The sequence below is a fragment of the Acipenser ruthenus genome, chromosome 50 (genome assembly GCF_902713425.1).
Source record: "Acipenser ruthenus chromosome 50, fAciRut3.2 maternal haplotype, whole genome shotgun sequence".
NCBI classification, from domain to species: domain Eukaryota; kingdom Metazoa; phylum Chordata; class Actinopteri; order Acipenseriformes; family Acipenseridae; genus Acipenser; species Acipenser ruthenus.
This window is the reverse complement of record NC_081238.1, coordinates 2,856,978-2,883,579: the sequence shown is the minus strand read 5'-3', so window position 1 is coordinate 2,883,579 and position 26,602 is coordinate 2,856,978. Positions and strand designations below refer to the sequence as shown.

Here is a 26,602-nt window from a genome sequence, read left to right as displayed (position 1 = left end):
AGCGACATGGTTGGTCCAAACATTAAAAAAAAAAAAAAGAAATACCAACTATTGAGAGTCTGTCAGTCCAGACAGTGTCTGTCCGTCTGCTTGAGGAGAGTACTATACATATACATATTTACACAGTCGACTGCACATTAGTGTTCTGTAGCGCCCCCTAATAGAATACAAGTCTACTTACAGTGTAACCACATCTTTTATTAAAGATACAATGTTCCACTATCATTATTAAATATATGTAGTGACATTAAATACAACATTTTGAATTTGTTGTTTCTTAACTTTGATAGTACATGTTAATTTAATGCAAGCTCTGGATTCCATTTATTAAACTTTTTTTTTTTTTTTAAATCAATGCAAACCAGTATATTTGCATGAAAAGCAAGCACTTGTCCCTAAACCGGCTCAGCGTGTTCTGATTGCCAGTCTGTGCTCCATGTGAGCGCAAGGCAGAGCTGTCTACTGACTGGGAACTGTGGCTGCGCACTGCAACAACTGCTTCAAGACATAGCCAATATGTTTAATTAACTACACTACTGTAACAAATGCACCATCACACTAAAATGTAGTGTTCCCGTCATATATATGCATTTGTATAGATGAAGATGATTTATTCAGAGGGGAGTGGGGGTCTAAAGCTAAATACCAAAAGCCACTGTTTGAAACCCTGTTTACTAGATTAAAACAGTTTTACATGATTTAAAACCTCAGTGTTGATCTCACCCCAGTCTTCTTTCTCTCCATAGCTTTATCATTTTTGATATTTTGAAAACTGCTCAGTTGGACATTGATCACTTATAATGGTGTTCATGATGATGTTCATTGCCGTGACGATGATGTGAGGGGTAGCGTGCTGGACTGTGATTGGTTAGAGAAATACATTTACAGATCTGTTTTGTGCAATGTTGAATGAATGCCATGTGGCCAGTGTGAAAGCCTCCATGACATCCTAATGAAGGAGTGTTGCGCCGGACGCTGATGTTTTGACGTGACGCGCTTGGGGTGAAAGGGGCATCTGGGAATTGGATTTTTAAAAGTAGAATTGGCCGCGTTTTAGAATATAATTATTTTATCCTCACGTTATTCATGATCTTTGAATTCCAATTCAAGCTTTTGTATTATAACATTGAAGCTGACATATTGATGACACATTTTGTCATCAATAATCCAATCAGTTTCACATTCATCTCCTGTGCTTGACTTACCTGCTACCAACTGGATTGCTGTGCACTGTTTCAGTTATTGAACAGCTGTTAACAAGGGTTTGATCTGTATTTTTTTACATATACAGTATAGTATTCAAGTACAACATCTTATAAAACTTTTGAACATGTGTTATTTAGGTGAATAAAAAAATAACAAAAATAAAAACATGTCTAAAGAGACCCATGTTTTTTTCATTCAACTGGATGGAATTCACTGAGATGAGAACATTACATTTTCTGTACTATATATGCAGTTTAACATTTCAATATATTGCTTTCCTGCTGTACAACCCGTGGAAGAAACACTTTACATTGCATACCATATACAGTACTACAGTATTTCTGCCTGTACTGTGCTCTCTAAGCTTAAGAAATCGCTGCACACCATATGTATATAATTGCTGACTTACCCCCAAAGCTTTGGGCTGTCCTCGTAGAAATGTCTGTATCGACCCTGGCAGCTGGCTTGCCACTGTTCCTGATGCAGCCTGGCCAGCACTGCTCAGGGGGTACTTGTGAGTAACGATAACAAACCCTCCAGCTGTTGTTACATTTGAAGCCATGGCGCTTGCCTGGTCTGGTAGCGGCACATTAAAAGAAAAGAAACACAAATTGAGTTGTATTTATTTTTTGGTAATATTTGACGTATGACCTATGACATGTGACTTCAGTTTTTAAAAGAGCAATAACGTGGGCAGTAACTTTGAGAAATGGGACAAAGCAAAGGTAACGTGATGCGTTTCTTATAAACTTTGCAGAGTGTTTTAAGAACATAAGAAGAACATAAGAAATTTTACAAATGAGAGGATGCCATTCGGCCCATCTTGCTTATTTGGTTGTTAGTAGATTATTGATCCCAGAATCTCATCAAGCAGCTTCTTGAAGGATCCCAGGGTGTCAGCTTCAACAACATTACTGGAGAGTTGGTTCCAGACCCTTACAATTCTCTGTGTAAAAAAGTGCCTCCTATTTTCTGTTCTGAATGCCCCATTATCTAACCTCCATTTGTGACCCCTAGTCCTTGTTTCTTTTTTTAGGTTGTTAAAGTCCCTTGGGTCGACATTGTCAATACCTTTTAGAATTTTGAATGCCTGAATCAGATCGCTGCCTAGTCTTCTTTGTTCAAGACTGAATAGATTCAAATCTTTTAGCCTGTCTGCATACGACATGCCTTTTAAACCCGGGATAATTCTGGTTGCTCTTCTTTGCACTCTTTCTAGAGCAGCAATATCCTTTTTGTAACGAGGTGACCAGAACTGAACACAATATTCTAGGTGAGGTCTTACTAATGTATTGTAAAGTTTTAATATTACTTGATTTAAATTCAACACATTTCACAATATATCCAAGCATCTTTGTTGGCCTTTTTTTATAGCTTCCCCGCATTGTCTAGGAGAAGACATTTCTGAGTCAACATAAACTCCTAGCTTTTTCAATTTCAGTATCTCCCATATGATATTTATAAAGCACATTTTTATTGCCTGCGTGCAGTACATTACACTGTTCTCTATTAAATGTAATTTGCCATGTGTCTGCCCAGTTTTGTAACACTATAAGTCATATTTATGCAGAGATTAAACAAAGAATATAAACAAGAAATATACACACTCCTGCTACTTATATCAAAAGATAAGATGAAGTCATCAAGGCTTTTCTCTTGTGGTTTTGTTGGCTATGCCTCGTAGCTTGTTACAGATGTTTGCCACTAAACTCAAGGTGAGATTTTGGCTCCTGGTTTACCCGGGCAGTTGGCTCCAGGAGGTGTGGTACAGTGCAGATCAAAGAACAGTGACTAATTAATAAACACTCTCTAAAGTTTGCACTTTTACCTACACAGTTTGGACAGTTAATCCCACTTATGTACATTATTATTATTATTATTATTATTATTATTATTATTATTATTATTATTATTATTATTATTATTATTATTTATTTCTAAGCAGACGCCCTTATCCAGGGCGACTTACAATCGTAAGCAAATACATTTCAAGTGTTACAGTACAAGTAATAATACAATAAGAGCAAGATAAATACAATGACTTTGGTTCAAGCAAGTTCAAGTGTGACAAAATACAATTCAATAATACAGCAGATAACAGTGTCAGTGATAGTTACATCAGGATATGATTAACTACAAAATACTACAGATTAAACACTTGGTAACCTTTAAGTTTACATCAGGTGTACACAGCATGCTATTTGCTGATGATATCCGTGAGTGTTTATGTACAACAGATGTCTGCCTGGTGCAGAATGTGAGAACCTGGTCAAAATGTGATAATAACCTTTTTCTCTTTAAGGCTGGCTGCTTGCCAGAGGATTAAAATCTGTGTTTGGCGCGTGTATTTCCATAGTGGTACAAAACTCATATTTGAGTGTCTCAAACAAACCCTTTTTTGATGTGTACTTGACTTGAAGTCATTTTAATTGTCAATTATATTTTATTACTTTCATGGGGTTCTAGTCCTACATGTGCATTTTATTAATATTGAAAAATACTGTATATGTGTCAAAAACGATTGTATTCTTGTAGGCCTAGTTAACACAAGAGTCTTTTTTTGGCAATACAAATAAATTGCAATAATTGATATGTGTTAAGATTCGTGGTCCGATTTCAAGTGAATTATTTGAAGGTGTGGAATAATTTGAATATACATATATAATTTCACTTTAAAAACAGTTATTTATTTATTTTTTAATAATTTAAACATTTTGCATACATCCAAAAAAATGAAAACTTTGTCAAATAATTAACTTTAATCATGTATCACTAATTGAAAATACAATTCACTGTTCAATGGCAGAAAAAGGGGGGTTTCATTTGTAATACTGTATTTCCTCAGATTGCACGTACATGCAAAATTCATCCAAATAAATACAATAAAAAATAGTTTCATTTGTGTACACTGCAGTTATACCTCCTTAGGTTATATTAGGGGACAAAACATTATTATTATTATTATTATATACATTTGACAAATCTTTCTGAACTTGCAATATTATTATTATTATTATTACATGTATTAAGTGAGTTTAAGTTAGTTTATTAATGTTATTATAATTTTTAAGCTTGTTATTATAGTTTATTAACATACGCTTGTCTATTGCTTTTATTTTATTTATTCTGTTCATCTCACATGTTGATGCACGTGTATCATGACATAAGTAATAAATACATTTGTATTTATTGATTCATATTGTGATTGGCATATTATGTACGGTGGTCAACTCTGAGCTAAGAGAACACTTTGCCTGCTTCCTGAGGGGTGTCCTCTTAGCCAGACTACTGTAATAATAATAATAATAATAATAATAATAATAATAATAATAATAATAATAATATCACAAGAAGGGATGCAGGGAAGTTTAGATCGATTCAAATGTCTGTATTAATATCTGTTCTATTATTAATTGGATAATTTATAGATTTACTGATTTTACAAATTAACTGTAACACAAAACTTAAGTGGTGCTGCATCGATGATTTCACAGTGGTCAATTAGCACCTACTGTCAAACAAAAGCCCTTCTCCAAATAACCAACCAGAGAAGAGAAGACTGAGAAAATAAGAACCTGGCTATTTCGAGCAAATGCGGTGTGTGTGTGTGTGTGTGTGTGTGTGTGTGTGTGTGTGTGTGTGTGTGTGTGTGTGTGTGTGTGTGTGTGTGTGTGTGTGTAAACAGGCTAGTGATAAAGCAAGTGAGAATATTTTTACATTATGAACACCTATAACAACCTACTGAGAATCTATCAGCGGGATAAATTCAGGTTGATGTTTCTACAGATCAAACAGGCATTCATTATAGTGTTTCTTTGATTGTGTACATTATTACATAATATGGCAATCATCGCGATAATATATAAATGCAATATTGTGTATTATGAACCCCTTTTAGCGTGAGATTATAGAATTATTGATCATCATCCCAACAGTCGCTTCCATTGTATGTGGAATTGTCTGTGACTAAACTGTTAACTTGTATAAAGCATTTATCATCTGTATATATATATATATATATATATATATATATATATATATATATATATATATATATATATATATATAAGAAAATCCAGGATCATTAATTACCTGTGTGTCTTCCAGGCTGTTTATCCTGACTTGGTGCCTGCAGCCCAGGGTAAACGTGTTGCATGTCCATAGCTAGTCCTCTAATGAAGAGAGGAAGAGCTGCACATGTTCCTTCTGACTTTCACATTCACACATTGGGACCAATCAGTGCAGGCTTGTTTTACGATGTTATGAGACCACCTCTGGAAGTGATTTACGGCTGAAAATACAGCTGTAAGGGCAGCGTGCATTGAAGCGCTACTGTGGTCTGGACATGTATTTGTGGTCTTTATTTCTTCTGCAGAAATAATAAGCATGGCCGGATGTACATTTAAAATGAGATCCATCAGTAACATGAAAAGTTTCTCATTGTGACCTACTTTACCTTGACATGTTATTAGGACCTGCACCCTGTATCGAGTTGAAAAACATTTGCAATACATAGACTCAACAAGCTGGAGTGATGAATGCATCATTCGAGCTCCCACCAAATCTCTTCAATTGGATTGAGATCTGGGGATTGTGGTGGCCATGAAAGATGCCTGAAGTCTCTGTCATGCTCCTGCCCCTGCTTCTGGCACGGTGCATGGGTGCATTATCATCTGCATCAGGGTACAAGTGCAGCATGGCCCTGCAGCAACATGAACCTGCTAACTTCCCTTAATTGTTTTTAATAACTTCTCTTATTTTTCATAAAAACAAAATAACGGTCTTACTCTCTCTTGCCTTTTCATTAATAGAGAATAAAAACAAACTAAACTAACAACTACCAAGCATATATTGAACTAATCATTCTTCTGTTTCATTCGCTCCATCCTACATGCACTATATTAATTTTACACAGACATATGATTTCGTTTTGGTTTGCAAAATGTTATGCTAAACCAACATTGACCACTCATGTTTGGGTATCAATTACATTTATTGTTGAGGCAAAGTACTTATCAGTGCCTAAACACAGCACTTTAACAAGGAAAACTACCAGTAAACAGTGTAAGGAGAGCAGTGAAAATGTCTTTTATTTCAATGAACCTATAAGAGGGAACTATGACAGATTAATAGAAGCAGTTAGTGTACACACTTGCTAAGCGTATAAAAAATAAACTTTTCATTATTTGTATATTTAGGCCGTACACCGATTATGGAGTGTTTTGTAAATGCTAAGGTCTAACAAGTGCTTAATGCTTACAAAGCATTTCCACAGTTGCACACATTTTCTCAGCAGTTAGCAGGCAGTTAGGTAACAGCCAGGTCACATTTACAGGAACAGTTATTAACCATTTACTCATTTGCATTATTAGGCAACACATCCAACAGGTGATAGTGACTGCTCTACCTGGAAACCTGATTGCCTGAGACACACCATAAGTTTTATTATCCCTTTTATGGGAGCAAACTGCATACACCTTATCATAATGAAACTAAGATAAAGTGTTTGCAGACATTTTGAACAAGTTACTGTAAGTAAACCACACACAGACTGCAAAGCCTTGGTTTCTTTATGGCAGGCACTTGCAGTTCCTACATTATTCTTATATAGTCATTAAAAACACTGCAAATACATGTTTCATTTATGTTTTAGTACATGCATTTCCACAGTTGCTTAACAAGTATTTTCTTAGCAGTTAGCAGGCTTTTAGGTAACATCTAGGTCACTTTTAAATAAGGCGAAGGACAAGTATGATCTAATAATACTAATACTAGTATTATCCCATGCCTCAGTTTAAATAAATGTACACCTCCTTCCTAACACCTCGGGTAGGACTCTTTTGTACTCCACTGGAGTTATCTTTAAGAGTAAGAACCCAGAAGAAGCAACACTCCAATCTTAAGAAAATGTCTCCAGCACTTGATATTCCCAGGCAGTCTCCCATACAAATACTAAACAGGGTCAACCTTGCTTATCTTCAGAGATCAGACGAGATCAGGCTTATTCAAGGTGATATGGCCATATTGTGAAAACAAAAGTGAAATCTCCATGTTTAATTGGTTAGCATTGTGTGAAGTACAAGCTTGAACTGTGTAGGAAATGTTGTGAAATGTTGTCTCTGAAAACCAAACTAAGCCCATCAGCAGCTGTGGAACTAGTCCATTTGAGAGGTAACTGCAGAAGTTGTGCTGTCCTACAGGGTGGTGGTGCATAGGCATCTAACTTTGTTGAAAAGTATGTTGGGGGGGGGGGGGGGTTGGAATTGAAGGACTACAGTGCTGAGCGTAGCGAAGCAGATTTTTATATTTTATTTGTTATTATGATTAAGAAGCTCTAAGTAATCTTGCAAACCTTGCTGTTGTAAAGTTACGGTTTTACCCATTTCAAGCTGACAAAATTGGGCAGGCGTTTCAGCATAAAATGTTCAATATGTACTTACTGAGCACATGCTAATTACAAATACATGCAAGTAGCGCCAGTACCAATGGCATCTCTGCACAATGCTATACATGCAGCTTTTTAAATGCAAGGGCTAAACAAACACAAACACCGAGTTCTGTTTCTAAGTAAATATAAATAGTAGTTCAAAATACATGCCATGTCAGAAGCATTAGTTTTCTATTAAAAAAACTTCATTTTGAAACAAATGCAAAGATATTTTTTAGCTGAATAAAATAATCTTAACTTTATACATTTGCAGAACAGAGCAGTTAAGAGTTGTTTCTTGTTTTACACAACAAAAAATGTTATATTCCTTTGAGAAATTGTGTCTTTGCCTTTGTGCTTGCTTCTAAATAGTATCCATTGAGTTAGAGGGCAAAGTTTTCCAATAATACAATAATTTTAGTTAAAACAATACTGTAACTGTGGTTACTGCAACCAAGTCATTTCTTGCTAGTTTTTAAATATTTATATATTTTTTACTTTAACTATTGAGGCAAGTTTTGCACTTGCTTCAGATCGTGTACATTATTTTATACACAAATAAGCTTTATTTAAACAAATGAAATGTCTTAAACGATGCAAGAAAATTCCTAAACTGGTTTAATTGAAGGAGTAGTACACAAAAAGCTTCAACATGACAGCTGAACATTCATTTCAATAAAGAACAATGAAAAAACCCACTGTAACCTACTTTGTTATTTTGAAATACCACTGATTCAGATTATTATGACTGCTTAATAACAGTAAGAACATTTTATTTAGAGTTATTTTTGAACTTAAACCCGTTCATAGCCCTGCAGCAACACGAACCTGCTAACTTCCCTTAATTGTTTTTAATAATTTTCCTTATTTTACTTAAAAACAAAATAACGGTCTTATTCTCTCCTGCCTTTTTCAATGAATAGAATGTCATTAATAGAGAATAAAAACAAACTAAACTAACAACTACCAAGCATATATTGAACTAATCATTCTTCTGTTTCATTCGCTCCATCCTACATGCACTATATTAATTTTACACAGACATATGATTTTGTTTTGGTTTGCAAAATGTTATGCTAAACCAACATTGACCATTCATGTTTGGGTATCAATTACATTTATTGTTGAGACAGAGTACTTATCAGTGCCTAACCACAGCACTTTAACAAGGAAAACTACCAGTAAACAGTGTAAGGAGAGCAGTGAAAATGTCTTTTATTTCAATGTACCTATAAGAGGGAATTATGACAGATTAATAGAAGCAGTTAGTATACACATTTGCTAAGCGTATAAAAAATAAACTTTTCATTATTTGTATATTTAGGCCGTACACTGATTATGGAGTGTTTTGTAAATGCTAAGGTCTAACAAGTGCTTAATGCTTACAAAGCATTTCCACAGTTGCACACATTTTCTCAGCAGTTAGCAGGCAGTTAGGTAACAGCCAGGTCACATTTACAGGAACAGTTATTAACCATTTACTCATTTGCATTATTAGGCAACACATCCAACAGGTGATAGTGACTGCTCTACCTGGAAACCTGATTGCCTGAGACACACCGTAAGTTTTATTATCCCTTTTATGGGAGCAAACTGCATACACCTTATCATAATGAAACTAAGATAAAGTGTTTGCAGACATTTTGAACAAGTTACTGTAAGTAAACCACACACAGACTGCAAAGCCTTGGTTTCTTTATGGCAGGCACTTGCAGTTCCTACATTATTCTTATATAGTCATTAAAAACACTGCAAATACATGTTTCATTTATGTTTTAGTACATACATTTCCACAGTTGCTTAACAAGTATTTTCTTAGCAGTTAGCAGGCTTTTAGGTAACATCTAGGTCACTTTTAAATAAGGCGAAGGGCAAGTATGATCTAATAATACTAATACTAGTATTATCCCGTGCCTCAGTTTAAATAAATGTACACCTCCTTCCTAACACCTTGGGTAGGACTCTTTTGTACTCCACTGGAGTTATCTTTAAGAGTAAGAACCCAGAAGAAGCAACACTCCAATCTTAAGAAAATGTCTCCAGCACTTGATATTCCCAGGCAGTCTCCCATACAAATACTAAACAGGGTCAACCTTGCTTATCTTCAGAGATCAGATGAGATCAGGCTTATTCAAGGTGATATGGCCATATTGTGAAAACAAAAGTGAAATCTCCATGTTTAATTGGTTAGCATTGTGTGAAGTACAAGCTTGAACTGTGTAGGAAATGTTGTGAAATGTTGTCTCTGAAAACCAAAATAAGCCCATCAGCAGCTGTGGAACTGGTCCATTTGAGAGGTAACTGCAGAAGTTGTGCTGTGCTACAGGGTGGTGGTGCATGGGCATCTAACTTTGTTGAAAAGTATGTTGGGGGGGGGGGGGGGAATTGAAGGACTACAGTGCTGAGCGTAGCGAAGCAGATTTTTATATTTTATTTGTTATTATGATTAAGAAGCTCTAAGTAATCTTGCAAACCTTGCTGTTGTAAAGTTACGGTTTTACCCATTTCAAGCTGACAAAAATGGGCAGGCGTTTCAGCATAAAATGTTCAATATGTACTTACTGAGCATGTGCTAATTACAAATTCACGGGGCGAAGCTATGCCACCTGATAGTGTTTATTGACAGAGTTACTAAACATATACACATGGAGAGAGGGGCTCCGCCTCTTCCAGGCCCAACATTTACTTGATCGATAGACACGATAAACAGGAGGGGGGCCACCGTCTTTGAGGTGACCCGACATACGAGAGGGGCACCGTCTCTGAGGTGACCTGACATACGAAGAGGCTCGCGAACCGGAAAGAAAAGATGAATTAGTATTGATAACACAAAAGAGGTTCCGGCTCTTCCTGACCCAACATATACAGTAGGGGGGTTCCGTCGCTGAGGAGACCCGACAAACAGGAGGGGGGCCACCGTCTTTGAGGTGACCCGACATACCAAGAGGGGCACCGTCTCTGAGGTTACCCGACATACGAAGAGGCTCGCGAACCGGAAAGAAAACATAAAGTTAGTATTTGTTAAAACATATAATGCGTGGTATTCCGCCTCTTCAAGCCCAACATAATAGAAGGGGGGTTCCGTCGCTGAGGAGACCCGACAAACAGGAGAGGGGCCACCGTCTTTGAGGAGACCCGACAAACACGAGGGATGCCACCGCTTGGGGACCCTCACATAGAGGCATCAGACCTGAAAGAATAATCCCAAAAGAAACATACAAGCAGATGGAAGTGTTTGGCCGGGGGTCCCCTCTGACTCATGGAGAACCCTCCTCTATGAGGTAAATGAAGCGGAGCTTAACAAAGGGTTGGAGAAAGTGGAATCACTAACCCCCCAAAAAATGGACCCCCGGCTCCCCGCTGACGCAACATGAAGAAAAAGAGAGAACCGCCAATGCATAAGAAAGAAGAAAAAGAGAAAACATTTAGACGAAAGAAAACAAACACTTAACGTGACAAAGGGGTTAGCAGACTGTACCCTAATGACTATGTGAAGACCCTCTGCACAGTGGAAAGAAAAAAAAAAAACCCTTTCTTTAATTTTATTTCTTAGGGGGAAATCTTTGGTGGCTCAGGCAGAAAGGTCGTCCCCACTCCGGACATACTAGCAATGGACTGATGTGCGGAGGATATTTCAGATGATGAAGAACAAATATAACTTTCAACTGCTGATGAAGTCCAGCGCCCCATATTTTTAATTAAATGTTAGCTTGCGAGGTTCGGGGGGCGTGGAGCTGGGGGGTCCACTAATCTCTAATCTTTCAATTTTCTAATTTCCCATTAATTAGTTTCTATTTACTATTTAAGACCTGATCATCTGCACCTTTTCTGTCTAGTGTTTCGTTTTTTGTAGCAAACGCTCAGACGCCGTCGTTTCGTGCTTCACCGTTAATATCTAAACTTCGTTGCCTCGCTCACGCAGGCCGTTTCTCTGCACATCGCTGCCAAGATATTATCAATCATTTTCTTACCTGCTCAGGTGATCTTTCTTTTCATTCAGCTTCTCTTTTCGGCTCCAAGAGCTCCAACATTACTCTTTCCTGTGCCATCCAGTCTCCACCTCGGCATCATAGCCGTCCAAAGCGCAGCTCCCTTACTCAACTTGTCTGCACCCTTATCAGAAAGTCTGGTCCTCCGTTAAACTTTCAAGCTCCTTCGACATGACATCGACATTCCCGTTGTCTGCGACTGCCTTACCTTAGCTCTATTTAATTCTACCACGAAGTTTTGTTGGCGGAATCTTTCTTTACTCCTCGCCTGCAATCAGACGCCCCTCCCCCCGCTCCCACAGAGCCAGCACAATTACCGTTTCATCAGAAGATCCTGCCCTGGACCTCCATCAGCTACGTTCAACCTTTTAAAGACGTATCCAGCCCATTCTAAACTCCATTTTTAACCAGTGGCGGCTCGTGACTCGACTGGTCACAACATTCTCCAACGACACTATTGTACTGTAACTTTTCCACCGGCGCCTCACAGACTATGGTTACCACAGCAACGCCCTTATTGAGTGACTGCGGGGAGTGGTAAGTTGTCATGGTGACCAGGCAGCTTCATCAGGCTCTCAGGCTCTTCCTGTTGCTGCGCTTTCACAACTGGCGGAGACGAATTCAACGCGCCGAACCATGACATCTAAATATTGCGTTAACTTATTTATATTCATGACTATCTGTCTTAAACATGTCTAGAATATTTATTCAAATCTAAAGGAATAAGCAAATGTTGTTCTACATAGACAAGGATTTTAATCGTAATAACTTCATAGATTCTACCCTGATTCACTCAAGTCAATGATGTAATTCCAATCATAACTGCTGGATGGCAGTATAATACCACAAGCTCTCTCTCTATACATTAAACCAGTTTGGTATCGCTGTGAAGCTCGGACACTACAGCTTTTCTATCTATTCCCGCACTTCTCACTCGGATGGATTCTCGGGAGTTCCCCTCCTGCCTCATCCTCTGTCTATCTATATCAAATGACATTCTTCAATTTCAACTCTTACCCTCCCCCCCCCCGCCCCTTTGAGGCGGACTACTCCCGACAAAATCACTAGATTTTTCAACAGCCTCAGAGCAACGGATTCTTCATCCTCTTAGGTTCTACAGCGGCCTCAGCTCTATGTATTCTCCATCTCTGGCTTCATCTAAATCACTTTAACTCACAGTCCAACATCCACCGCATCCAGCAGATCTCTGTGCTCTACAGCAGATCATCACACTACCGATGGCAATCCACCATTCACTATTACAGATCCCTGCTTCAGCAGATATCTGCGTTCTGCAGCAGACCACCGCTCATTATTGACAGCACTTCTTTGTTTACTTTCTCAGATCTCTGCACCGTTCAGCAGATCCCGTCCTCTACTGTTAATTGCTCCTCACTGCAGCAGATCTCTGCTCCCTCTTCAGATCTACTCGCTATTATAGCATGCAAGTTGCTTTAGTTCACAGTCTAAATCTGTACCTGCACTACTCCAGATCTTCCAACGCTTCCGCTTTCCTCCAATACGCAGATCGTGGAAGCATTCCACAGTCAAGGCTAATGCTAATCCCCATCTAATCAAAAATACGAGGTGCTTGTCTTTCTCAGCAATCTATTCATATGTCCACACATCCTCTCAAATATTACAGCATTAATACATGGTGAGAGACGCGGTGAGACTGGAAATCTGTCTTGTTTATGAGTTAAGGAGTTCCACTTTAGGAGAATAACTGGAGTTGTGAAACCCAGTCTCTCACATGATAGTAGCAGACCGCAGATCGATCCCGTATTAACTGACACATAGGATAGTCAACATCTCATCTCTGCTCTCCATTCCAGAAAATGGAGCACAAAGCGTGCTGAGCTTCCCCAGCAGTCGATTTACACACGTTCGTTCAGTTCCAGCTGCTACCTCAACTGTCAGTTCCAGCTCCCCTTCGGCCTCCACTTTTAGTATTCAAGTTCCGCCGACTGGTCCCGTCTGCTGCGTGCCCGCCCCCCCTCCCCCCCCCCCCCCGCTTCCCCAGCTTCACCAGCTGTCATTTGACTGAATCATACTCTCAGTAACCTCCTTCAATCTGCTCAGCATTTCATATCTGCAGCTCTCTCCCTCCTTCGAAAGCTTCATATTGTACAGCTTGGTCAGTGTTTTAAACGTTCTGTGCCAGAATCGGATTCATCCTATTCCTTCAAATCAAACCAGATCATGGCTTTCATCGTCCAGCTAGGGATTGTTCTTCCCACCCCCCCGCTGCACCTTCCCGCCTGCCCATATCAACAGACATTCTCCATTCACTCATCTCTACTCTTCGGAAAGTTTGGTTGTCCCCTTACGAAGATCTCCTCATGGAGACCATCTGCCTAACGGCTGATTCTAAGAGCCTTCCCTTCTGCCTCACCTTCCCGCTGTCCGCATCAATGACCATTCTCAGTTTGCTCATTCTACTCTTCGGAAACGCCACTTCTCCCCATACAAGGATCTACCTATGGAGATCATCTGCATCTGAGCCCTCTTCGGTCTCCTTAGGAGCTCAGAATTCACAGTTCTAATTTACTCCATCATTCAGTTGTGTACCTCCAGACGGATCCATTTCAGCGCGGTCAGTTAATTCAGCTGTCAAGCAGATTCCCCTATCTGCCCCTTATTTTCAACGTCAAGGTATCTCATCTGCTTCTCGGCCTTCTTCGGCTTCCTCAGAAGCTCAGAATTCACAGTTCCTTCAGCTTCAAGCTTCCCTGCAGTGACGAAGATCTCCTAATCAGCCAACCTCTCCACCCTCCTTTCTAGAGCAGGCCTCCCTCCTTAGCTGTATTCTCCCCATTCATTTCGTATAGGTGCAGCTACCTCCGCTGCAAGAGCCAGCATCAACCACAGTCTGATCAAGACCATGGGCCGCTGGTCCTCTTCCGCAGTAGATTATTACGTTCAGAACTCGCAGTTTCTTCTGCTTCTAATTTACTTCACCATTCGGTCGTACCTCCAAGAGGGATCAATTTCAACGTGGTTAGTCCATTCAGCTGTCAAGAAGAGTCCCCTATCTGCCCCTTTCATCAGCAAGGTATCTCCCCAGCAAGAACCCCCCCCTCCTCCTCCTCCTCCTCTACTCTACCCCCCCCAGGACCCTCAGTTCATTGAGTCCTCTCGCTCCTATCATCACTCATCGCTGGTTCTCAACCCACCTTCCACCCTCCAGAGCAAGCCTCCCTCCTCTACTCCACCCCCTCATTGATTTCTCTCGCTCCTAGGATCACTCGTCACTGGATTCCAACCTACCTCGCCTCCAGAGCGGGCCTCCAGAGTGGGCCTCCAGAGCGGGCCTCCCCCCCCCCCAATCATTCCGTAGGCACAGCCCCCTCTGCTGCGAGGGCCAACATCACTCACAGCCTTCTTCGGCTTCCTCAGAAGCTCAGAATACACAGTTTCTTCAGCTTCAAGCTTCCCTGCAGCGATGACGATCTCCTAATCAGCCAACCTCTCCACCCTCATTTCTAGAGCAGGCCTCCCTCCTCAGCTGTATTCTCCCCATTCATTTCGTATAGGTGCAGCTACCTCCGCTGCAAGAGCCAGCATCAACCACAGTCTGATCAAGACCATGGGCCGCTGGTCCTCTTCCGCAGTAGATTATTACGTTCATTCATCTCCTCCGATATAGTTGCAGCCCATTTTAAAATAGCTAGCATGCCCGGAGTGGGGGCTACCTGTTCGCCGGGGCCACCAGAGGTTTTCCCCTAATCTGCCTCAAGGGGTTTTTTCCTCTCCACTGAGTGGCAGGTATACACATAGTCGCATCCTACTAACAAATTTACTAATCTCCCTCTGTTCGTCCTGTTCGTCATTCTGGTCTTTTGTGTATGTTATGCGTTGGCATGTGCTGTCTTGTTTGTCTCACGGTGTGGGAGTTTTCGTGAGGTGCCGGGGGTCCATCCTTTGGGGGGCAAGTGAGGCTCACTTCACCGACCTCAGGGCTAGGCAGCCGCCTCCCTTACCTTCAGGGGTTCTCACTGCGTGAGTCAGAGCGGACCCCCGGCCAAACTCTGTCCTGTCGCAGCTCCTGCGCTCATCTCACTCGAGGCTCTCTTCTATTCTGCCTCTCTTCAGGGCGTGGTCACTCGTGCCGAGTCCTATACTAACCTCAATGCTTTGTCCTTATTTTCAGGTCCCAGGCAGCGTGATGTCTCGGCCAATCAGGGGTTTTACGAGCGCCCCTTACAGAAGCCTCAGATGCTGGGTACCTCTCTCATCTCCTCCCGAGGGACGGCTTTCCAAGTCATAACCCTCATATGTGTTTTCAGGTTGCCGGGTCCTCCGCCCCTGGGATGTCGACAGCGTCGGCCCCAGTCGGTGACCTCTTTTCTATCCTGTTTCCGGTTGCCGGGTCCTCCGCCCCTGGGATGTCGACAGCGTCGGCCCCAGTCGGTGACCACATTCTGTCCTACTAACTGCTCCTTGCTACTTCTTCTGCCTTATCCTTCCCCCCCAGCTCACGCCCAGTGAAATGCTGGTTAATGTTGGCTTTTGCGGCTGAAGTGGCTGCCCCTATTCTAAAAGAATGAGGAGTGTAGAATTGCGAAGGAAGACCTGCTCTGGATGACACAGAAACACTGCTATCCATTTTGGTGGATCTCAACGGGCTCCACGATCCACCAGTAAGCTATGACCAACAATTATTAGCGGGATTTAATATAATCGTGTCCAACGTAACAGCAATAATAAAACAACAACAAAAACGTAACAAGCGCTCTACGCTAACTTTTTTTAGGCACATGTGCACCCAAGTTAAAAAAAAAAAAAAAAAAGATATATTTAGGGGCACACAAACAAAAAAAAATAATGATAATAATACAATTTTTGCTCAAATGTATTGTTGAATATCTACAGATCCTTTTTTTCCTTCGTTTCTTACATAACACTTCAATACTTCAATAGCAGTTCAATACTTTTGCATCAACAAAATTAAAATGGACAACTTTTTTTTTAGCTGCCTGGTAGCATGTTCCTCAGATTGTGCTGCTTGCCTGTTTATGGTAGCGAGCTGGGCTGCCTCTCCGCACATTGCGTGCCATTTTGAAGCACTGTGTTTAATATATTTTCATGTTTGAACTTCTGGCTCCCTGTTAAAAATGCAGTCTTGCCTGCCATCAGTCCCCCTGCATCCTGATAAAACGTACAAAACATGAGACATTGTCAAACTTAAGCCAGGGGAAATCTTTCAGCCAATGTTGGTTACAACTATGAACACGCTGTAACTAACTCGAAGTTCCCTGTTCGCTTTCATCTTTTGACATACCTGCATTGATCATTTCGTGTAAAGACGCCCACATTATTGAATTTGTTATTTTCCTCATTTTGGTTTGAAAAACTGTCTGGAAACTAGTAGCCATCACACTGATAAATCAGTGAAATTGGCAGGGTATGGGATTTGTAGCTTTTAATGTGTGATTAACAGTGGGCACTGGACACCAATAAACTACATTTCCAGAGTACATTAATTACGATTGAGCTATGAGTTCAGCATCCCTGTGGAACGCTTTCGACACCTTGTAGAGTCCATGCCCCGACAAACTGAGGCTGTTCTGAGGGCAAAAGGGGGTGCAACTCAATATTAAGAAGGTGTTCCTAATGTTTTGTACACTCAGTGTATGTATGTATGTATGTATGTATGTATGTATGTATGTATGTATGTATGTATGTATGTATGTATGTATATATATATATATATATATATATATATATATATATATATATATATATACAGACGTGCTCAAATTTGTTGGTACCCTTACAGCTCATTGAAATAATACTTCATTCCTCCTGAAAAGTGATGAAATTAAAAGCTATTTTATCATGTATACTTGCATGTCTTTGGTATGTGTCACAAAGACGGCCAGAGTGGGTTGCGTCAGACCAGAAGCAGGAAGGAATAAACAGAGAGATGTGGTTTGGTATAAGCTGGGCGCGTGATCGCGCTCAGCATTTAATAATTAACAGAAAATAAAAGGTTTTAAACACAAAAACACGGGACACGGCACTACACGCCAAAATAAAAAAGACAAACAAAACGGACTACACAGTAAACAGACAGTGCACAGACAGACAAACGAAACACGGTGAGTGAGACAGTTATTCACTTTTATATTTACGTTCTTTCTTATTATTTAATTTCTCCTTCTCCACACTCGTTCTCCACTCACCGAACACCTAACCCCGACTGAGTGCAAATGTGCATCTATATATACTGTTGTGCTGGGATTCAATTACTAATTAATTATTCACTTGAATCCCAGCACGTGAATTAATTCTGTGCAACCCCGTGCTCACATATTACATTTAACCAGCACGTGAAGTGACTTGTGCTCTCCTCGTGCCTAAATACAAATCTACACTTTTTAAATACACGTGAAACACAGACCCGTTTACATCCCGTGTACCAATGACTATACACCAACATTTACACACGCACGCACACAACACACAAAATACACACAGGGGCGGGCACTTTGCCACATATACCCCCCCCTGTGCAAAGCACACATGGCCTCAACGGCCACCTCCCCCCTTAAATACCCAGCAGTCCAGGCCAAAGTCTCGGGCTGGGAAGGGAGGCTTCAGTGGGCCCAATGCTGGCACTGCTGTCAGCACCCCTGCCGGTAGTGGCACGGCTGACAGCATGCCGGTCCAGTCCTGCAGCGAAAAAGCTGCGGGGGCAGGTGGTCCCCCAACCTCCCCCTTCTTCGTAGCCGGCAGCTCCCTCCTGTGGGGCTCCGGCCACAAGAACTCCTGCAGCGAAACTGCTGCTGGGGAAAGTGGTCTCCAGACCTCGTCCCCCTTCTTCGTGGCCGGCAGCTCCCCTTTCTGGGGCTCCGGCCACCGTACTCCCTGTGGAGGTACGGGCAGCAGAGGCAGCTCCTGCTCCTCTGCTCCGGGCGGTGGCGGAAACAGAGGCAGCTCCAGCTCCTCTGCTCCTGGTGGTGGTGGAGGCAGAGGCAGCTCCTGCTCCTCTGCCCCTAGTGGAGGAAGCGGTGGAGGTGGCGGAGGCAGAGGCAGCTCCTCTGCTCCTGGCGGCGCTGGCTCCCTCCGCTGTGGCGGCTGGGCTGGTGCGCGCCGTGCTGCCTTCAGCAGCATGAATAGAGGCTGCTGGGGGACACCAGCCTCCTGCCCCTCTCCCCCCCAAAAATTTTCAGGGGGTTGGGCCTGTAACTCCTCCCCTTCCGGCTCTTGGGGCTGAACCAGCAGGCATTTTCCCTCTGCTGGTGGCTTGGGTCCCAGAGCTGTGGAAGCCCCGACTTGCCTCCCTTTGGGCTGTGGACGCACCGACTCCTCCCTTTTGGGCTGTGGACGCACCGACTCCTCCCTTTTGGGCTGTGGACGCACAGACTCCTCCCTTTTGGGCTGTGGACGCACCGACTCCCCCCTCTTGGGCTGTGGACGTTCGGGCTCCCCCCACTCAGGCGTAGGACGTTCGGGCTCCTCCCACTCAGGCGTAGGACGTTCGGGCTCCTCCCACTCAGGCGTAGGACGTTCGGGCTCCTCCCACTCAGGCGTAGGACGTTCGGGCTCCTCCCACTCAGGCGTAGGACGTTCGGGCTCCTCCCACTCAGGCGTAGGACGTTCGGGCTCCTCCCACTCAGGCGTAGGACGTTCGGGCTCCTCCCACTCAGGCGTAGGACGTTCAGGCTCCTTCTGCTTGGGCTGTGGACGCTCAGGCTCCTCCCATTTGGGCTGTGGACGCTCAGGCTCCTCCCATTTGGGCTATGGACGCTCAGGCTCCTCCCATTTGGGCTGTGGACGCTCAGGCTCCTCCCATTTGGGCTGTGGACGCTCAGGCTCCTCCCGCTTGGGCTGTGGACGCTCAGGCTCCTCCCGCTTGGGCTGTGGACGCTCAGGCTCCTCCCCATAACTGCGGAAGGGACAGTGGGCGAACAGGTGATCCTGGTCGCAGAGGAGGCACCCCGGCGATGGCTTGTTACATCGCCGTGGATGCCTGGCCCTTAGGCGGCACTCCTCCTCCCTGTCCTTCACCTCTTTATCCGTCTCTGCCTCCCGCTTGGGCTGTGAAGGCAAAACCAGCAGGCATTCACCCTCTGCTGGTGGAGATGGGGACAGCAGGTACTCACCCTCTGCTGGTGGAGATGGGGACAGCAGGTACTCACCCTCTGCTGGTGGAGATGGGGACAGCAGGCATTCACCCTCTGCTGGTGGGCCTGCTACCTGGGCTGCTGTTCCTTTTATGGTTGCCTCCAGGTAGCTGAGGACAAACTCCACACCTTCCTCCAAGGTGTTTGGGGTGTGTTCCTCCTGATATGCCTCCCATCTCTCACTGTCCATCATCCACAGGGCCCGGACCACTATGGGCAGAGACTGGGCCTCCAGCCCAGCATTCTCCAGGACCCAGTCCCGCAGTTTGATGGCGTCTTCTGCCATAATATTTTTTTTATTTATTTTTTTTTTAAACAAAACCCCTCCTGGTCTGACGCTTGGAGGCGCGGCTATCCCACTTCTGACACCACGTGTCACAAAGACGGCCAGAGTGGGTTGCGTCAGACCAGAAGCAGGAAGGAATAAACAGAGAGATGTGGTTTGGTATAAGCTGGGCGCGTGATCGCGCTCAGCATTTAATAATTAACAGAAAATAAAAGGTTTTAAACACAAAAACACGGGACACGGCACTACACGCCAAAATAAAAAAGACAAACAAAACGGACTACACAGTAAACAGACAGTGCACAGACAGACAAACGAAACACGGTGAGTGAGACAGTTATTCACTTTTATATTTACGTTCTTTCTTATTATTTAATTTCTCCTTCTCCACACTCATTCTCCACTCACCGAACACCTAACCCCGACTGAGTGCAAATGTGCATCTATATATACTGTTGTGCTGGGATTCAATTACTAATTAATTATTCACTTGAATCCCAGCACGTGAATTAATTCTGTGCAACCCCGTGCTCACATATTACATTTAACCAGCACGTGAAGTGACTTGTGCTCTCCTCGTGCCTAAATACAAATCTACACTTTTTAAATACACGTGAAACACAGACCCGTTTACATCCCGTGTACCAATGACTATACACCAACATTTACACACGCACGCACACAACACACAAAATACACACAGGGGCGGGCACTTTGCCACATATGTCATAGAATAAAGCAAAGAAGCTGTGAAAATAGATGAATTATTGCTTATTCTACAAAGATATTCTAAAATGGCCTGGACACATTTGTTGGTACCCCTTAGAAAAGATAATAAATAATTGGATTATAGTGATATTTCAAACTAATTAGTTTCTTTAATTAGTATCACACATGTCTCCAATCTTGTAATCAGTCATTCAGCCTATTTAAATGGAGAAAAGTAGTCACTGTGCTGTTTGGTATCATTGTGTGCACCACACTGAACATGGACCAGAGAAAGCAAAGGAGAGAGTTGTCTGAGGAGATCAGAAAGAAAATAATAGACAAGCATGGTAAAGGTAAAGGCTACAAGACTATCTCCAAGCAGCTTGATGTTCCTGTGACAACAGTTGCAAATATTATTAAGAAGTTTAAGGTCCATGGAACTGTAGCCAACCTCCCTGGGCGCGGCCGCAAGAGGAAAATCGACCCCAGATTGAACAGAAGGATAGTGCGAATGGTAGAAAAAGAACCAAGGATAACTGCCAAAGAGATACAAGCTGAACTCCAAGGTGAAGGTACGTCAGTTTATGATCGCACCATCCGTCGCTTTTTGAGCGAAAGTGGGCTCCATGGAAGAAGACCCAGGAGGACTCCACTTTTGACAGAAAAACTTAAAAAAGCCAGACTGGAATTTGCTAAAATGCATATTGACAAGCCACAATCCTTCTGGGAGAATGTCCTTTGGACAGATGAGTCAAAACTGGAGCTTTTTGGCAAGTCACATCAGCTCTATGTTCACAGACGAAAAAATGAAGGTTTCAAAGAAAAGAACACCATACCTACAGTGAAACATGGAGGAGGCTTGGTTATGTTTTGGGGCTGCTTTGCTGCGCCTGGCACAGGGTGCCTTGAATCTGTGCAGGGCACAATGAAATCTCAAGACTATCAAGGCATTCTGGAGCGAAACGTACTGCCCAGTGTCAGAAAGCTCTGTCTCAGTCGCAGGTCATGGGTCCTCCAACAGGATAATGACCCAAAACACACAGCTAGAAGCACCCAAGAATGGATAAGAACAAAACATTGGACTATTCTGAAGTGGCCTTCTATGAGTCCTGATCTGAATCCTATCGAACATCTATGGAAAGAGCTGAAACTTGCAGTCTGGAGTAGGCACCCATCAAACCTGAGACAGCTGGAGCAGTTTGCTCAGGAAGAGTGGGCCAAACTACCTGTTAACAGGTGCAGAAGTCTCATTGAGAGCTACAGAAAATGTTTGATTGCAGTGATTGCCTCTAAAGGTTGTGCATCAAAATATTAGGTTAGCGGTCCCATCATTTTTGTCCATGCCATTTTCATTTGTTTTATTATTTACAATATTATGTTGAATAAAAAATCAAAAGCAAAGTCTGATTTCTGTTAAATATGGAATAAACAATGGTGGATGCCAATTACTTTTGTCAGTTTCAAGTTATTTCAGAGAAAATTGTGCATTCTTCGTTTTTTGTGGAGGGGTACCAACAAATTTGAGCACGTCTGTATATATATATATAAATAACCATTTCGCAATTTGAGCATTTACAAATTATCAAAGAACGAAATTAAAGGTTATTTCGGTCTTTGAGCAAATCATTCTGCTCAAATTACGAAATGGAAAAAATACCAAACAAGCAAAGAACGAAACAGATAAGAAGAGACAGCTTCAAATTGCGAAATGTGCTCTCTCCTTATCTCACAACCCTTTGCACGCAGTGTGACAGAATGAAGTAAAGAGTCGAGTACCTTGGTCATAGATAAATAATTTATTTGGACAAAACCCAGATTTATTTTCCCAGATTTCTTTTTTCAGATTCAATTGCTAACCTCAAAGATTTATTTCGGATTTATCTGTCAGCTAAATGTTGACTGGCCAAATGTAAGAATCTGATTTAAGTTTAATGTATTTTTTCATGGTTTGATTTATTATATTCCCAGATTAACATGCCAGTTAAATGTTGAATTATATCTGAAATCTAAATTCTCCAGGTGTATGCCAACTGTACATTTCATTGAGGTAGGCGAATGGGGTCATTGTGTTGTGCGTATGGTAATTGTGACTTGTAGTATATAACGTTTGTCTTCTGTCTTTCTTTTAGACTGTGGGTTGACTGTGTGATGTCTTCAACAGCAGAAACCCCCAGACTGGAGGACACAAGCCGCACTCTGCCACATCAACATGCATAGCATCAGTGGTTTTCTGCAGGCAACAAGAGCCTATTTGTTATCCTTAAAGACAAAAGACAACAAGCCAATTCATTGCAGGGGTTCCCAGCCTTTTTTTTTTTTTACCTGAGGCCCACCTGTTCAGCTGCATTAGGCACTGAGGCCCACTGTTAGCACTCCTTGGGAAAATGTCAAATTAAAAACATTGTATATGTTTAAACCTGTAACATTGTACATTAAGCTAATCTAAACTGTCATTTATTCATTTGAATAAATATTGTGAAAGATGGAAATCACATAGAATATGCACTGAGTGAAAAAAAAATGTAAACACTTTAATTATAGTGAATAAAATAAATTGCAAAAACTAAACAGACGTTTTTCAAACTTTTAAATTAGGTATCTTTTGTATAAATGAAAATTCTATTTTTTTTGGTCAAACAAGAAAGTGCATGTCTCTTATTATTCTCATTCATAAATACCTGAACAGGAATCACTTTTGAGCAAAACCAGTACAACGTGCACAAAAACATAACTCTTAAATCCTAATTTCCGAACACCGTGTAACTAAAACATCCAGCTGTCACCTCATACGATAACTGTCATGCACACAATGCAGAAGGAAACGAGAGCCTTGCGGAAGTTAATTTTTTCACAACTACTCTGTACAACTAAATACAACTTGCAAAATCACATTCAGTGGGCTTGCAACACCCCCCCCCCCCCCCTCCAAAAAAAAATAAATCGGAGCGCAGCTGCGCCGCTTAACCAAAAGAAAACTTACAAAAATAAATCCATCTGCAGCGAAATTTGAATCAGTCAAAAAATGTTTTTTTTTTTTTTTAATATTATTATTTTCCAACAAAAAATATTCTAGCATTATTTTAAGACGACTGTGAGCGAGCCAGTAATCAATAAAATAGCAGTATATCCAAACATTTTAATAAATCAATTACAGGTATGTAACAAGATTTATCAGTTTGATTCATAATTTGATTTAGTTAATATTTAAACATACATCAAAGTACTCAATATTTTAAATGTTAATAGCTACTTAGTGAAAAAAAACATATTCATCATAGGCATCAATTGAATTTTTAAATGAATGTTATTACAAAAGTTAGTATGAAAACGATTCTACAAAAGAAAAAAAATGTTCCAGCACCTCAAAACTGAGCCCACGGTACAAATGCATTCAAACTCCTGCAGCTGTGTTTTCTGTTCTTTGCAAAACGTTAGGTTACCTACCGTAACCCTGGTTCCCTGAAAGAGAAGACAACCACCAAAGACATTACGTATGGGATACGCCTGCCCGTTGGGTAGGTAATTGCTGAACTCTCTATACCAGAGCTGCCAGTAGACCCCTTCCTTGGATGATGCACTCAGTCCTGCCCACCTAGGGGATAAAACTGCTATCCAAAGGAAGACATTTCTCTTTTTCAGTCGAACCCGTGAGGGCAACCGATGTGACCTCGCGGTTAGTGGTCGTCTTCTCTTTCAGGGAACCAGGGTTACGGTAAGTAACCTAAGAGGTTAGCGGTGTGAACTTACACCCTCAAGGACCCTTGTGCCTACAGAGAGCAAGGCACTGTCTACCACATTAACACTAGAAGGACTGGAGATATACTCATACCTAGAAGCCCCGCAGCCATCTTTCTGACAGCTGTATTCAAAACACTGTAAAGGAGAAACAGTCGGATGTAATTAGTTTCTGTTTAATTGAGTACATCATAAACATCTGAACAACCAAAGCATGCATATATATATATATATATATATATATATATATATATATATATATATATATATATATACAGTACTGTGCAAAAGTTTTAGGCAGGTGTGAAAAAATGCTGTAAAGTAAGAATGCTTTCAAAAATAGACATGTTAATAGTTTATATTTATCAAATAACAAAATGCAAAGTGAGTGAACAGAAGAAAAATCTACATCAAATCAATATTTGGTGTGACCACCCTTTGCCTTCAAAACAGCATCAATTCTTCTAGGTACACTTGCACAAAGTCAGGGATTTTGTAGGCATATAGTCAGGTGTATGATTAAACAATTATACCAAACAGGTGCTAATGATCATCAATTCAATATGTAGGTTGAAACACAATCATTAACTGAAACAGAAACAGCTATATAAAAGGTATAGACAATGTCGACCCAGGGGACTTTTTTGACCTGAAAAAATGGGTCACAAATGGAGATTTGATAAAGGGGCATTCAGAATAGAACTTTTTTAGACAGAGAATTGTGAGGGTCTGGAACCAACTCCCCAGTAATGTTGTTGAAGCTTACACCCTGGGATCCTTCAAGAAGCTGCTTGATGAGATTCTGGGATCAATAAGCTACTAACAACCAAACGAGCAAGATGGGCTGAATGGCCTCCTCTCGTTTGTAAACTTTCTTATGTTCTTATGTTTCTGCTGTTGAAGACATCAAACAGTCGGCCCACAGTCTAAAAGAAAAACAGAAAACAAACGTTATATAGTACAAGTCACAATTACCACACGCACAACACAGCGACCCCATTCACCTACCTCAATGAAATGTACAGTTGGCATACACCCAGAGAATTTAGATTTCAGATATAATTTATAAATATTGAAAACGCTTGTCACAAATGCAACATCTAAAATGAAGCTGATAATTAAATCTGGATTTTTAAAAAAAAAATTTATTACAGTCGCAAGTCAACATTTAGCTGGTTTATTAATCTGGGAATGTAACAAATCAAGCCATGAAAAAAATCATTAAAATTAAATCAGATTTTTACACTTGGCCAGTCAACATTTAGCTGACAGAGAAATCCGAAATACATCTTTGAGGTTAGCAATTAAATCTGAAAAAATAAATCTGGGAAAAGAAATCTGGGTTTTGTCCAAATAAATTATTTATCTATGACCAAGATACTCGACTCCGCCTTTACTTCGTTCTGTCACGATTATTATTATTATTATTATTATTATTATTATTATTGTATTTTCCTTGGTAATGGATTTGAATATTTCCAGATATTGAGCAGTTATTATTATTATTATTATTATTATTATTATTATTATTATTATTATTATTATTATTAATAATAATGCTTCTGGGAAAGTTGCTTGTAATTGGACAGTAGAAGGAGTGTGATCTTGCTGAAGATGCTGACTGAACGTCACCTGCAGCAGACAGTGCTTGGCCAGGTTTTATTAGCAGCTGTCTTCCCCCATTCATTGGATCTGGCATCGCCATGATGTAGGGCATGTTCTCCTGGTATATCCTGGATCCCTTAATTACTGAACAAATGTTGTAGGTCCCAGGGGTTCCCACACTGTGGTCCGCGGGAGCAATGACATTCTATGTGTTTTTTTCTATTAATAGCGAGAAGCGGGCGTTGGCGGCAGCTGTAATTGTAGAAAAATAAAGTGTAGCAAGGGAGTATTGGCGGACTGTCAATCAAAGCAGAAATTCACACATCAGAGCTAACAGATTGCCTACCTGTAGGCGGGATGTAGAGCGAGAGCTCTGACAATAGGGCGGTGTTAAGGTCATGTGATCGCTCTGCTGGCAGATGTAAAAAGTGTGTTCAGTATTAATAAAATTACAATATGACGAATCCGCTACCAAAGAATACGTTTTGCAAAGTATAAAGAACAAAAAAGGCAG

The 26,602-nt window shown here is 41.3% G+C and overlaps 1 protein-coding gene across 2 annotated transcripts in view; it reads right to left on the bottom strand.

The window, feature by feature from the left end:
• LOC131721992 (membrane-spanning 4-domains subfamily A member 15-like) overlaps positions 1 to 26,602 on the bottom strand; it is a 52,909-nt gene that overhangs the window by 10,962 nt on the left and 15,345 nt on the right. The window contains exon 1 of one of the 2 annotated variants that reach the window (XR_009319982.1): positions 1,616 to 1,651. The exons of the other annotated variant lie outside the window; for it this stretch is intronic. The gene's annotated coding sequence lies outside the window, so the exon portion shown is untranslated. Of the gene's footprint in view, positions 1 to 1,615; positions 1,652 to 26,602 lie in introns of those variants that run through there. 2 annotated transcript variants of the gene reach the window in all.